The sequence below is a fragment of the Microcaecilia unicolor genome, chromosome 5, assembly GCF_901765095.1.
Source record: "Microcaecilia unicolor chromosome 5, aMicUni1.1, whole genome shotgun sequence".
Classification (NCBI taxonomy): Eukaryota; Metazoa; Chordata; class Amphibia; order Gymnophiona; family Siphonopidae; genus Microcaecilia; species Microcaecilia unicolor.
The window spans coordinates 136,000,710-136,011,610 of NC_044035.1; the positions used below are offsets into that span (position 1 = coordinate 136,000,710).

At 42.7% G+C, this 10,901-nt stretch overlaps 1 long non-coding RNA gene across 1 annotated transcript; it reads right to left on the reverse strand.

Annotated features, from left to right (window-relative positions):
* Positions 1 to 229: 229 nt before the first annotated feature.
* Positions 230 to 8,935, reverse strand: LOC115470308. Its single transcript, XR_003942177.1, has 3 exons — positions 8,770 to 8,935; positions 2,834 to 2,881; positions 230 to 589 (listed from the first exon to the last, which is right to left on the reverse strand). It is a non-coding gene; the product is annotated as an uncharacterized LOC115470308 (long non-coding RNA).
* Positions 8,936 to 10,901: the final 1,966 nt, after the last annotated feature.

The window sequence follows — 10,901 nt, forward strand, 5'->3', positions numbered from 1 at the left end:
CACTCCCATAGTTATACCAGCTACAGAACCAGCAAAACTGCAGTTGTGTGAATGTGGCAGGGACATGTGTAACTTACAGTATTCTATAAGTACCATCAGCATGGTGTGTATAAGAGCAACTCCATACCACGCTGCTTGTTAGATCTGAATTGTTCGATAAAGAGAACAAAGGAAAAAAAGGCTTCCCTAAAGAGAATCTGTAGAAGGAGAGACCAGAAGACAGCAGATATATTGATAAACAATGTATTGTTTAATTTAGTCACAAAATCATTTTTGAACAGTTGGTAAGCATAGATCAGACAGCTGATATGAAGATAGGCTAATTATGATCTTTTTATGATTAAGTAAAATCATCTTTTTATTTTATGTTTGTTAATCCTTTCATGCAGAGCAAATCAAAGCAGTTTCATTGACTAATGAGCCAATAAAAGGTAAATAATATATTAGATCTAAATCCACACCATCTTATTTGATGGAGGTATTAATATGAATAAGCTTTATGAAGGGAACAGTGCAACGCTGACTCAGCACTTCTGATATCCTTTGCTCTTGTCCTGCTGGCACTGGGTCTGGACTGTGTCACATGGATCTATGGGAAACAGAAGCATTAAGGCAAAGTTAAATCATGTATTTGTTACTTTTATTTATTCCTGCTGCTTTCGTTTCCAGCGAAATGAGAACTTGAATGTACTAAAGTAGAACATCATGAGCTATAACTTGCAACTCCCCCTCCCCCCAAGCTTAGCATCTGTAGCAAGTCCCTATTCACAGGCCACAGATCATTGTCATTCCAGAGCCTGCCATGTGTGTTCCCTGAATCTGGCCAGTAGATATCACTCTTATGCGATGTCAGACTCCTTTACACAGGCCTCAAAGCTCCAAATGGCTCAGTGAACTGGAACCCAGGCATAGGTTTCATATCTTTCTCTGTGTTGCCACAGATGTAGCATGGGGGGGAGGGCAAGGGGAACCATGCCTCCCCCCCCCAAAAAAAAAAAAAAACTCTTCAGGTCAGCATTGTTAAGGGAAGGACCACAAGCTTGCCCTGCCCAACCATTAGGTAAGACTAGGCGGTAGCCCAGAGTAGCAGCTTCTTGTTAGCATCAAAAAGCAGCTGCAGTCTAAGCAAAGCAATAGATCCTGACAACCACACAAACTCAAATACACCTTCAGCATATACTTTAACCTGCATTTTTGTAGAATATTTGTGTGATGTCCATGATTGGGGGGGGGGGGGGAGCTATAGAGGGTAAGGCTGAAGGGTTGCTTAAACTGCCCATCACCCTTGTACCGCCTCTGGCTACACAAGACCTAGACCTATCAAAATCTTGCTGCTCCTAGTGCTATCCTGTTTTCTATTCCATCCTCCTCTGCTTACCCCATGGCCCATCATCTCTCCATTTCCTACCTCCCTTTCAGCCAGCATGGTGACCCCAAATTTTAAAAGTACTGTAGTAGTGCTCATCACAGAGCCTCTGCTTGCCTGTGTCACTGAAGGCCCTGCCATCCCATCTCCTCTGATAGGCACTTCCTCATGGTGTATGGGACAGAATGGTATTTGTTTTATTATTGCTATCACTACCATTTGAATTGTTTCAATTATAGCCTTTTACTTAATGTTTATACTTTTAATATGCACCTTTGACACTCCCCCCTCCCTTTTTGTGCATATAAACTTGCTACAAGCCATGTTTGCCAATTCCACTACAATACTATGCCTGTAAGGAGACTTTGCTGGTGAGTTTATCATCTTGTTTTTTTTTTTTTTGATGATCTATTTGTTTTGAAGTTGTTTTTACTCATTTGGCCTTAGATTCATATGTACTGAATGCTTTCATGAAGGAAGTGCTGGATTTCTTGTCCTTTTTGGTATGTGCCAAAAATATCTCCATTTTCAATGTTTCCCATATTTGTGTTTTGATCGTTGTATGAATAGTTTAAATTTTTACTTTTTCATGTATTTATTTGATATTTTTATTAGTATATTATTTATTTTTTAAACACAATATTATGTTAATTTCCATATGCAACTCCAATTTCTATGTGTTTTAAGTTATACCTATTCAATCATTATGAGGTTCATTTTTAAAAGAGAAATGTCTCAAAAATGGCAAAAAGTGGCATTTAGATGTTTTTTCTCTGAAAAATATCCAAATCATGATTTTCAAAACTTGGATTTGAGATGTTTTTCTCTGCAGTACATCCAAATCACAAGGGGGCTTGTTGGGGATGTGATTTGGGCATTTCCAAAACTTGCTTTGTTCTGCCATAATGGAACAAAGCAAAACATCCAGGGCTAAAAGTTAAACGTTTATAGAATTTGCTCAAGCTTGTGAATTCTCTCTTCCACACACACTGTTGATTACATTGTAATAAAACCTGCATTAAGAACATGAGAATTGTCATACTGGGTCAGACTAAAGGATCCTGTTTACAGCAGTGGCCAGTCTAGGTTATAAGTGCCAGGCAGGATCCCAAAGAGCAGATAGATTCCATTCTGCATATCTTCAGGGAGAAGCAGTTGATTTCCCCAAGTCTACCGTACTCCAGGAGCTACTCAAACCTCTTTAAACCCAGATATTCTAACCCCTTTTACCACATCCTCTGGCAACAATTTCCAGAGTTAATAAGTTGTGGAGTGAAATATTATTTTTATCAGTTTGTTTTAAATGTTTTAGTAACTACATTAGCAGGTTGTAAAAAAAAAGTATATAGATAGATAGATAGATAGATAGATAGATAGATAGATAGATAGATAGATAGATAGATAGATAGATAGATAGATATTTAGTATCCCAGTTATAAAAGTTGCTACAAATGCAATTTCTCTTACTTTGACCTTTAGATATCTGGTCCTGGCACTGTGGCACATCCTTGCATGCTGAAATTAAGAAAAGAAATAATTTAATTAGTTTGTATGCATGTAATGGTATAGTTAAGACATTGTGGGGTCCTTTTCCTAAGCTGCAGTAAAAGGGCGAGGCCTGCGCTAGTGCCATCGCATGTTTTTGATGCGCATTGAAGCCCCCTTTTACTGCAGCAGGTATAAGACTGTCTCTTTTCTGGAAAAGAAATGGTCAAGCGGTACCTGAACCACTTGACGCACGGCCATTTCAAGGGGGATCACTTACCACCACCCATTGAGGTGGCAGTAAGGGCTTTCACGCTAATCTGGCAGTAACCGGGCAGCGCATGGTGCTGCCTGATTACCGCTGGGTAAGCACCAGTGCTACAAAAATAGAAAATATTTTTGTAGCACTGGAAATGGCACGCGCTGGGGGTAAGAACTACTGGACTTCTGCGGTAGCCCAGCAGTAGTTCCGGATTAGCGCATGGCAAGCCTGTTGCCGACCGCCAACCCTTTAGTAAAAGGGCCTCTATTAGGTGATATGACTATAAATTATATAGCGGCAATTCTATAAGCCTAGAGATATACGCCATTTAGGTGCACCAAAGATATATTAGGTGCTATATAGTAGAGCCTAAGCGCAAAGGGGCATGCATTTGGGAGGAGCATGGGCGGGACATGGGTGTGTCTCAATTTGCTTGTATATATATAGAATACTAGTAAAAAAGGCCCGTTTCTGACACAAATGAAATGGGTGCTAGCAAGGTTTTCCTCGGCTTATGTATGTGTGAGAGTGTGTGTCAGTGAGAGAGTGAATGTGTGTGTGACAGAGAGAGAGTGAGTGTGGGTGCGAGTGTGTCTGTGAGAGAGTGTGTGTGTGTGAGAATGAGAGTGTGTGGGAGTGTGTGAATGTGGCATAGTGTGAGACATAGTGTGTGTTGGAGCTCCCCCGCTCCCTCTGTGTGGTTGCAGGACCCCCCCCCCCTCTGGTCCTCCTCTCCCCCTCCTCTGAGGTCTCAGGACCCCCCCCCCTTTCCCCGTTTGGTGTCAGTACCCCTTCCCCTCCTCCCTCTCAGAACTGTGTACCTCCGCCCCTCTGCACCCCCAAAAGTCATCGCCCCTGACCCCTACAGCCCCCCAAGTTGCCACCAGTACCACCCTCCCCCCACATATGGCCACCGCTCCCCCGTCCACCCCGTCCACCCCCGAGGTCTCAGCAGCCAGTGCTGCACCTTCCCCCCAGGTCGCCCCAGCCAGTGCTCCACCCCCCCCCCCCAAAACAGGTCACCGGCGCTCCCCACCGCCTCTGTCCTACATCAGCTGAGTGCCGCTCCCCTCCCCCTCTCCGTATGTTAGAAAAATACAAATAAAAAAGTTAACCTGCAAAATTGTTTTTACGAAGGAAGCGGGGCCCTGCAGCCAGGCATCAGTTCTGAGCTGTGCATCTGCCCCTCTTCTCACCTTCGACATCAGTGCCCCTGGAGGTGAACCCCGTAGGAGCGCTGTGCGCAGCGACGTGAGAGGAGGAGCGGATGGACAGCTGACAAGCGATGGCAGTCTGCGGGGCCCTGCTTCCTTCGTAAAGGCATTTGTGCAGGTTAAATTGTTTATTTTTGTTTTCCTATGGGACGGAGAGAGGGGTGGAGCGGCGCTCAGCTGATGTTGGAGCGGGGGAGGGGGTTGTGCGGCGGCAACCTGTTTGGGTGTGTGGAGCAGTGGGTGGTGCGTCTTTGGGGGGGTGGAGCAGTGGGTGTTGTGACCTTGGTGGGGGTGGAGGTGGGGAGCGGTGGCAACATGTTTGGGGGGTGGAGGGTGGTAGTGGTGGCAACTTGGGGGGGGTGTAGGGGTGAGGGGTGGTGATTTGGGGGCGTGGCGTGTTAGTGGTGGAAACTTGGGGGGGCGTAGGGGTGAGGGGTGGTGACTTTGGGGGTGGCGTGGCCAGCCGACTGTGTATGTGCTCCGCCCTCTACATCATCACGTTGTGACGTGAGGGCGGGGCAGGCATTCATGGTGGAGAACTGATCTACACCGTGACCAACTTAACTTGAAATGCTGGGTAACTTTGCCTCATAGAACGTTGGAGGTGCGTTTTATATATAGAGATTATAAATTCTGAATGTCACTTGGCTCACTTAGATGCTTCAAATTCAAATTGACATGGTGTAAGAGGGAATGCCTAAACCAGTGCATGCCCAATACCAATTTATGCTAGCATTCCAGAACAGAATCTTGGCGCCAAGATGTCATATATAGAATTGGCGCTAAGGGCTAGATTCTATATATTGCACCTCGATTTCCACATGGACATCAAAGTGTATTCTGTACTGTAAAGTGTGCTTTAATTTAGACATATGTTGTACAGTACACTGAGTGCAGGCGCGGAGCAGGTATATTCCATAACAATGTGCCTAGGTTTTAGAAATGCCCATGACCCACCCGTTCCACTCCCATAACCATATCCACTTTTTAACCACATGACTTAGAATTTATGCGCACCATATTTCAGAATATGGTCAGCAAGTAGTAAGCGTAAATTCTAATTAATGCCAATTAGAGCTGATCATTGCTTGTTAACATCCAATTATCAGCACTGATTAGCTTGTTAATTATGGGCCCTGTTTACTAAGCCACACTAGAGACGTGTTAGTGTTTTTAGTGCGCACTAAGCATTAGCACGCGCTAACTATGTAGATGCCCATAATATTCCTATGGGCGTCTACACGGTTAGCACATGCTAATTTTTAGCACGTGCTAAAAACGCTAGCGTACCTTAATAAACAGGGCCCTAAGTTATGTGCTTTGTTATAGAATATGCTTCGATTTCCACACAGAAATCTAGGTGTGATATATAGAATCCCGGGGTAAGTGCGTGACATAGGGGTACCTAAACAGAGGTGCCAATTTATAGAATTGCCACATTATCTAGAATTAGACATATTGCTAGGGACAGCTGGACTAGGATTGAACATTATAACCTGGACAAAAAAAAATTAATGTTATTCTTATAGTAGATTTATTATTAATATAGTTGAACCAGTTGGGATCGTAACCATCTCCTGACATCACGAACACAGTGAGAAACATTAGAACATTGCAGGAGCCCGCCCTTGCCGCTATGCCCCCCCATCTCGCCCGCCGCTCACCCCTTCACCCCCCCCCCCCAAGGTTGCCACCACTCCCCTCCAACCCCCCCCCCCCCCCCGATGTTGCGTTTGTGACGTCAGGAGATGGTTACGATCCCAGTGAGACACATTTGAACGTTGAAGGAGCAAATTATTATATTAGAAATTCAAAATAGGAGGCAAGACATGGCTTTTTATTCAGGCTTTTAACATATTGTAAATTTCATAGAAACTGGGGTTAGTAATTATACCAAATCCCTAGTTAAGTGTGTGTAACTTAGGGGCACTTTTACAAAGCAGTGGTAGAGCTACCATCACTTTGTCAAGCATCAGTCAGGTACTACCGCCAGCTCACTGTGGGAGCTAACTCAATAGCCCAGCAGTAGTTCCCACCTCAAGCACGAGCCATTTCTGGCACTACAAAAATATTTTCTACTTTTGTAACACCAGTGCTTACCCAGCGGTTATCAGGCACCCCGCCTGGTTACTGCCGGGTTAGTGTGGGAGCCCCTACTACCACTTTAGTGGGGGTGGTAAGTGCTCATCCCACGAAATGTCCATGCGATAAGTGGTTTACTTACTGCATAGCCATTTCTTTTTGTGAAAAAAAGATAGCCTTTTACCCACTGCAGTAAAGGGGGACCTCAGCGCACCCCAAAAACATGCACTGATGCTAGAGCAGGCCCCCTTTTACTGCACCTTAGTAGAAGGATCCCATAATGTAGGAACTAATCAGATTTGGGAGGAGGGTCTGTATATCTTCACACTTTAACATCAGCAGATAACCCTTTAATTTCACCAGTTTTAACATGGCCAGAAATGCTAATGCATATGCAAATAGCACATGGTAATGCACTTAGAGCATGACTGTTAGATAGAACAGATAGCAGTACCAACACCTTTTAGTGCCTCTTCCATTATACTGATTAAAATAACAGACCTTATTCTTTTAGAATGAATTGAGGCCTGGTCAAATATAGCCAATGAAATTTTAAGATCTAGCTTTCTGTGGCCAATATTTTGGTTAGGCAGTTCATTATCAGAAGGATCAAACAGGACCAGAAGATTTGCCACATTTTAATAGCACTGCTTACAAATTAACCCTGTAACTGAAAACGTTCTACTTTACACAGTTCATAGAAACCACATGACGGATCTAAATATGCTCATTGTTAAATTTAGGGATTTTCATCACTGGTATTAATTTACTAATAGCATTAAAAAATTTTCACTATTAACTAATAAACCCAGTTCACTGTTACAAATTTGGTCATGAAACAGGACCTTATAAAACATTAAGGAAATCTTTACTAAGGGGTGCTAGCTTTCTAGCTCACGCTAAAAATCAGCTGACATTAAACACTAACAGGCTCATTTTCAAAAGAGAAGGATGCCCATCCTTCGACACAAATCAGAAGATGGGCATCCTTCTCACAGGGTCGTCCAAATCGGTATAATCGAAAGCCGATTTTGGACGTCCCCAACTACTTTCCATCGCAGAGATGTCCAAAATTCAAGGGGGCCTATCGGAGGTGTAGCGAAGGCGGGACATGGGCGTGCCTAACACATGGACGTCCTCGACCCCATAATGGAAAAAAAAGGGCGTCCCTAATGAGCACTTGGACAACTTTACCTGGTCCTGTTTTTCTAACGACCAAGGCACAAAAAGGTGTCCGAAATGATCAGATCACCACCGAAAAGAATTGGGGATGACTTCCCCTTACTCCCACAGTGGTCACTACCCCCCTCCCACCCTCAAAAAACATCTGTAAAAATATTTTGTGCCAGCCTCTATGCCAGCTTCAGATGTCATATTCAGGTCCATGATAGCAGTATGCAGGTCCCTGGAGCAGTTTTAGTGGGTGCAGTGCATTTCAGACAGGCGGACCCAGGCCCATCCCCCTCCCTACCTGTTACGTTTATGGAGGAAACAGCGAGCCCTCCAAAACCCATCAGATACTCATTGTACCCACATCTAGGTGCCCCCTTCACCCGTAAGCGCTATGATAGTGGTGTACAGTTGTGGATAGTGAGTTTTAGGGGGGGGATTGGGGGGGGGGCTTTGCACACAAGGTAAGAGAGCTATGTTCCTGGGAACATTTTATAAAATCCACTGCAGTGCCCCCTAGGGTGCCCGACTGGTGTTCCGGCATGTCAGGGGGACCAGTGCACTACAAATGAAGGCTCCTCCCATGACCAAAGGGCTTGCATTTGGTAGCTTCTGAGATGGGCGTCCTTGGTTTCCATTATCGCCGAAAATCAGAAACGACCAAGTCTAAGGACGACCATCTCTAAGGACGACCTAAATTTCAAGATTTGGGCGGCCCCGACTGTATTATCGAAAAGAAAGATGGACGTCCATCTTGTTTTGATAATACGTGTTTCCCCGCCCCTCCACCGGGAAGTTTTGGGAGGACGCCCTCAACAAAACTTGGGCATCCCTTTCGATTATTCCCCTCCACGACACCCACCCATAGGAATATAATGGGTGCCTCAGCATTTAGCGTCAGCTGATTTTTTTGTGCAATCTAGCTATTAAGTTCACCAGACCGATCAGTTATTTATTACAAATACATTTTCTTTACTACTTTGCTGACTGACTTTTATACTGATATATATTTTTCTTTTATAGAATAACACTTTTATTCCACAAATCACTATTGTTTCTAGGCAGATTCAAAATACATACAAAAAATAGCATCTAAACATAATCGCACATTACAAGCAAAACAAATACTAGTTTAATTGGTACAATTGACAATATTCATCAGGAATTGATTCTAAAATTATATTACTTACAATCTTTGCATGGATCTGCTGTCTTCTGGCACGGATCTTGGCACGGGTCTTGGCATTGCTGCTTTTGATAGCCACCACCCTTTGCAGACATGATTGGTTTTGTCACCGTACAGCAAGGAAGAAGGTTGAGAAGATGAAGAATTCTCTAAATGGTGTCTGGGCTCTAAAGGTGTGCTGTTTTTATACCCTAGCAGGCTTTGATACTAGGTGATACTGGCTAATTTTCCATAGGTGGAGACCATAAACAGTCATTGTAATATAATAATGATCCAGTGGTTAGATTATTTGTAAAACTTGTAAACTCATGATTAATTTTAGGTTTTTTTCCAAAGACAGGGTGTAGCTTATCTAATGTGATATTCCATGTCTAAAGGTTTGTTTTTGTTGTTTGTACTCTGCATTTGTTTTCATTCCTTTTGAAGTATTTCATTATTGAGAATTGGTTGAATAATCATTATGAGGTAATAATCTAAGGTTTTTTTTAACAGGTGAGCACATGTTTAATTAAGTAAAAATATGCTTTATTCTTTTCCATCCCCACTGTGGCAGAGAAACCAAGGTTGGTCCATCTAAAAGACTGACATGTACTGCCCCAGTGAGGAAAATTGGTCACCAAAGAGTGACATTTTCTAGGTGGTGGGTATACTCTACCAACAAGGAAAGACCTGAATACATATTGCTTTGCAAATAAAAGGGGCAAAACATTATGATTTAGCACTCTCAGTGGTATAAATTCATCACAAGCCATCCCTACCACACTGGTTGGGGGAGAGAGGAAGATACAAGGGGGCCATTGCAGATGCTCTGGAGTCCCTTTCTGGAATTATCATTTGGGGAATCTTGTTTTAGATTGAATTATGTATGAATAAAGATTGGAAAGTATGGACCACACTTTTCTAAAGATGTTCTTTACAGTGTATATGGATCTGTGCCACTTTTGGCCTCAGCCTCCTCCCCTACTAGTACATCCCTCCTTTGGCCTCAATTTCACATGCACATCCTCCACCCCAACAACTTATTCTTGTATTAACTTCAGCTTCTGTGTTCCACTCAATCATTCCTCTGATCACTTCATTTCCCCTTCCAAGCTTCTGCTGCTCATTTTCATTTATTAGACTAGGGGCAAGAAACTGGGAAAGCCTGTCTGCCTGTCAGCCCTGCTTCATTCTCCATTGTACCTTCTGTTTTCTGGTTTCTGGGACCTAGTGAACAGTAATACTCACAGTACTGTGGTCCAAGCTCCAATGCTTATGAGTGTGAGACTTCTCCCATCTCATGGGCCTCTTTCATAGTCTGTGAGGATTGGCATGTCTGATGTAGGTAAAAGTATGTAAAAAGTAGGAAAGCTTTATAAAATCTTTCACGTTCTTACAAACTCATTGTTATCTCCAGAAGATTCTTTGAGTCCTGACTGATCAAGACAGCTGATTCTTTTAAGAAACAAATTTCTGATATTCATTCTTTATTACAGTCTGTTTTTCTCTCATCCTTCTCTTTGAATGTGTGTCTTTGCTTACAGATTCATACGACCTCTCTGGTATTTGTTTATTAACATTTTCTATTCCTACATTAACTCAAGTTCAGAAGGTACTTAGTTCTGCTCATCTTACTACAGATCATCAGGATCCTATGCTATCCAGAATGTACAATATTTCTACCATTTATCCACAATATAATAATGGCATCATTAGAATCAGGTCTAGTACCAGATATATGTAAAGTTGCATTTCGTATTCCCAAATTAAAAGTTCAGAAGAGAAGCTCTTAAGGTCCACCTATTTATCATCCAATAGCTAATCTTCCTATATTGTCTAAACTTACTGAAGGATTTGTTTTTGATCAGCTTTCTGATTTTCTTGAAGATGGAAATATACTTCATCCATATCAGACAAGATTTTGTAGGAATCATTCTACTGAGTAGGCCATGCTAAGTGTTACTACTTTTATTAGGGCTCATCTTGACCAGGGCAAATCAGTGATCCTAATTTCTTTGGATCTATCCAGGGTGCTTGACTTAGTTGTTCATGAATTATTATTAGCTTAATTACATGTTATAAGCTTGACAAACACTGCTTTGGCCTGATTTCAATCATATCTCTCATCGCGTTCTTATGTGGTTTCTTGGAATTTTG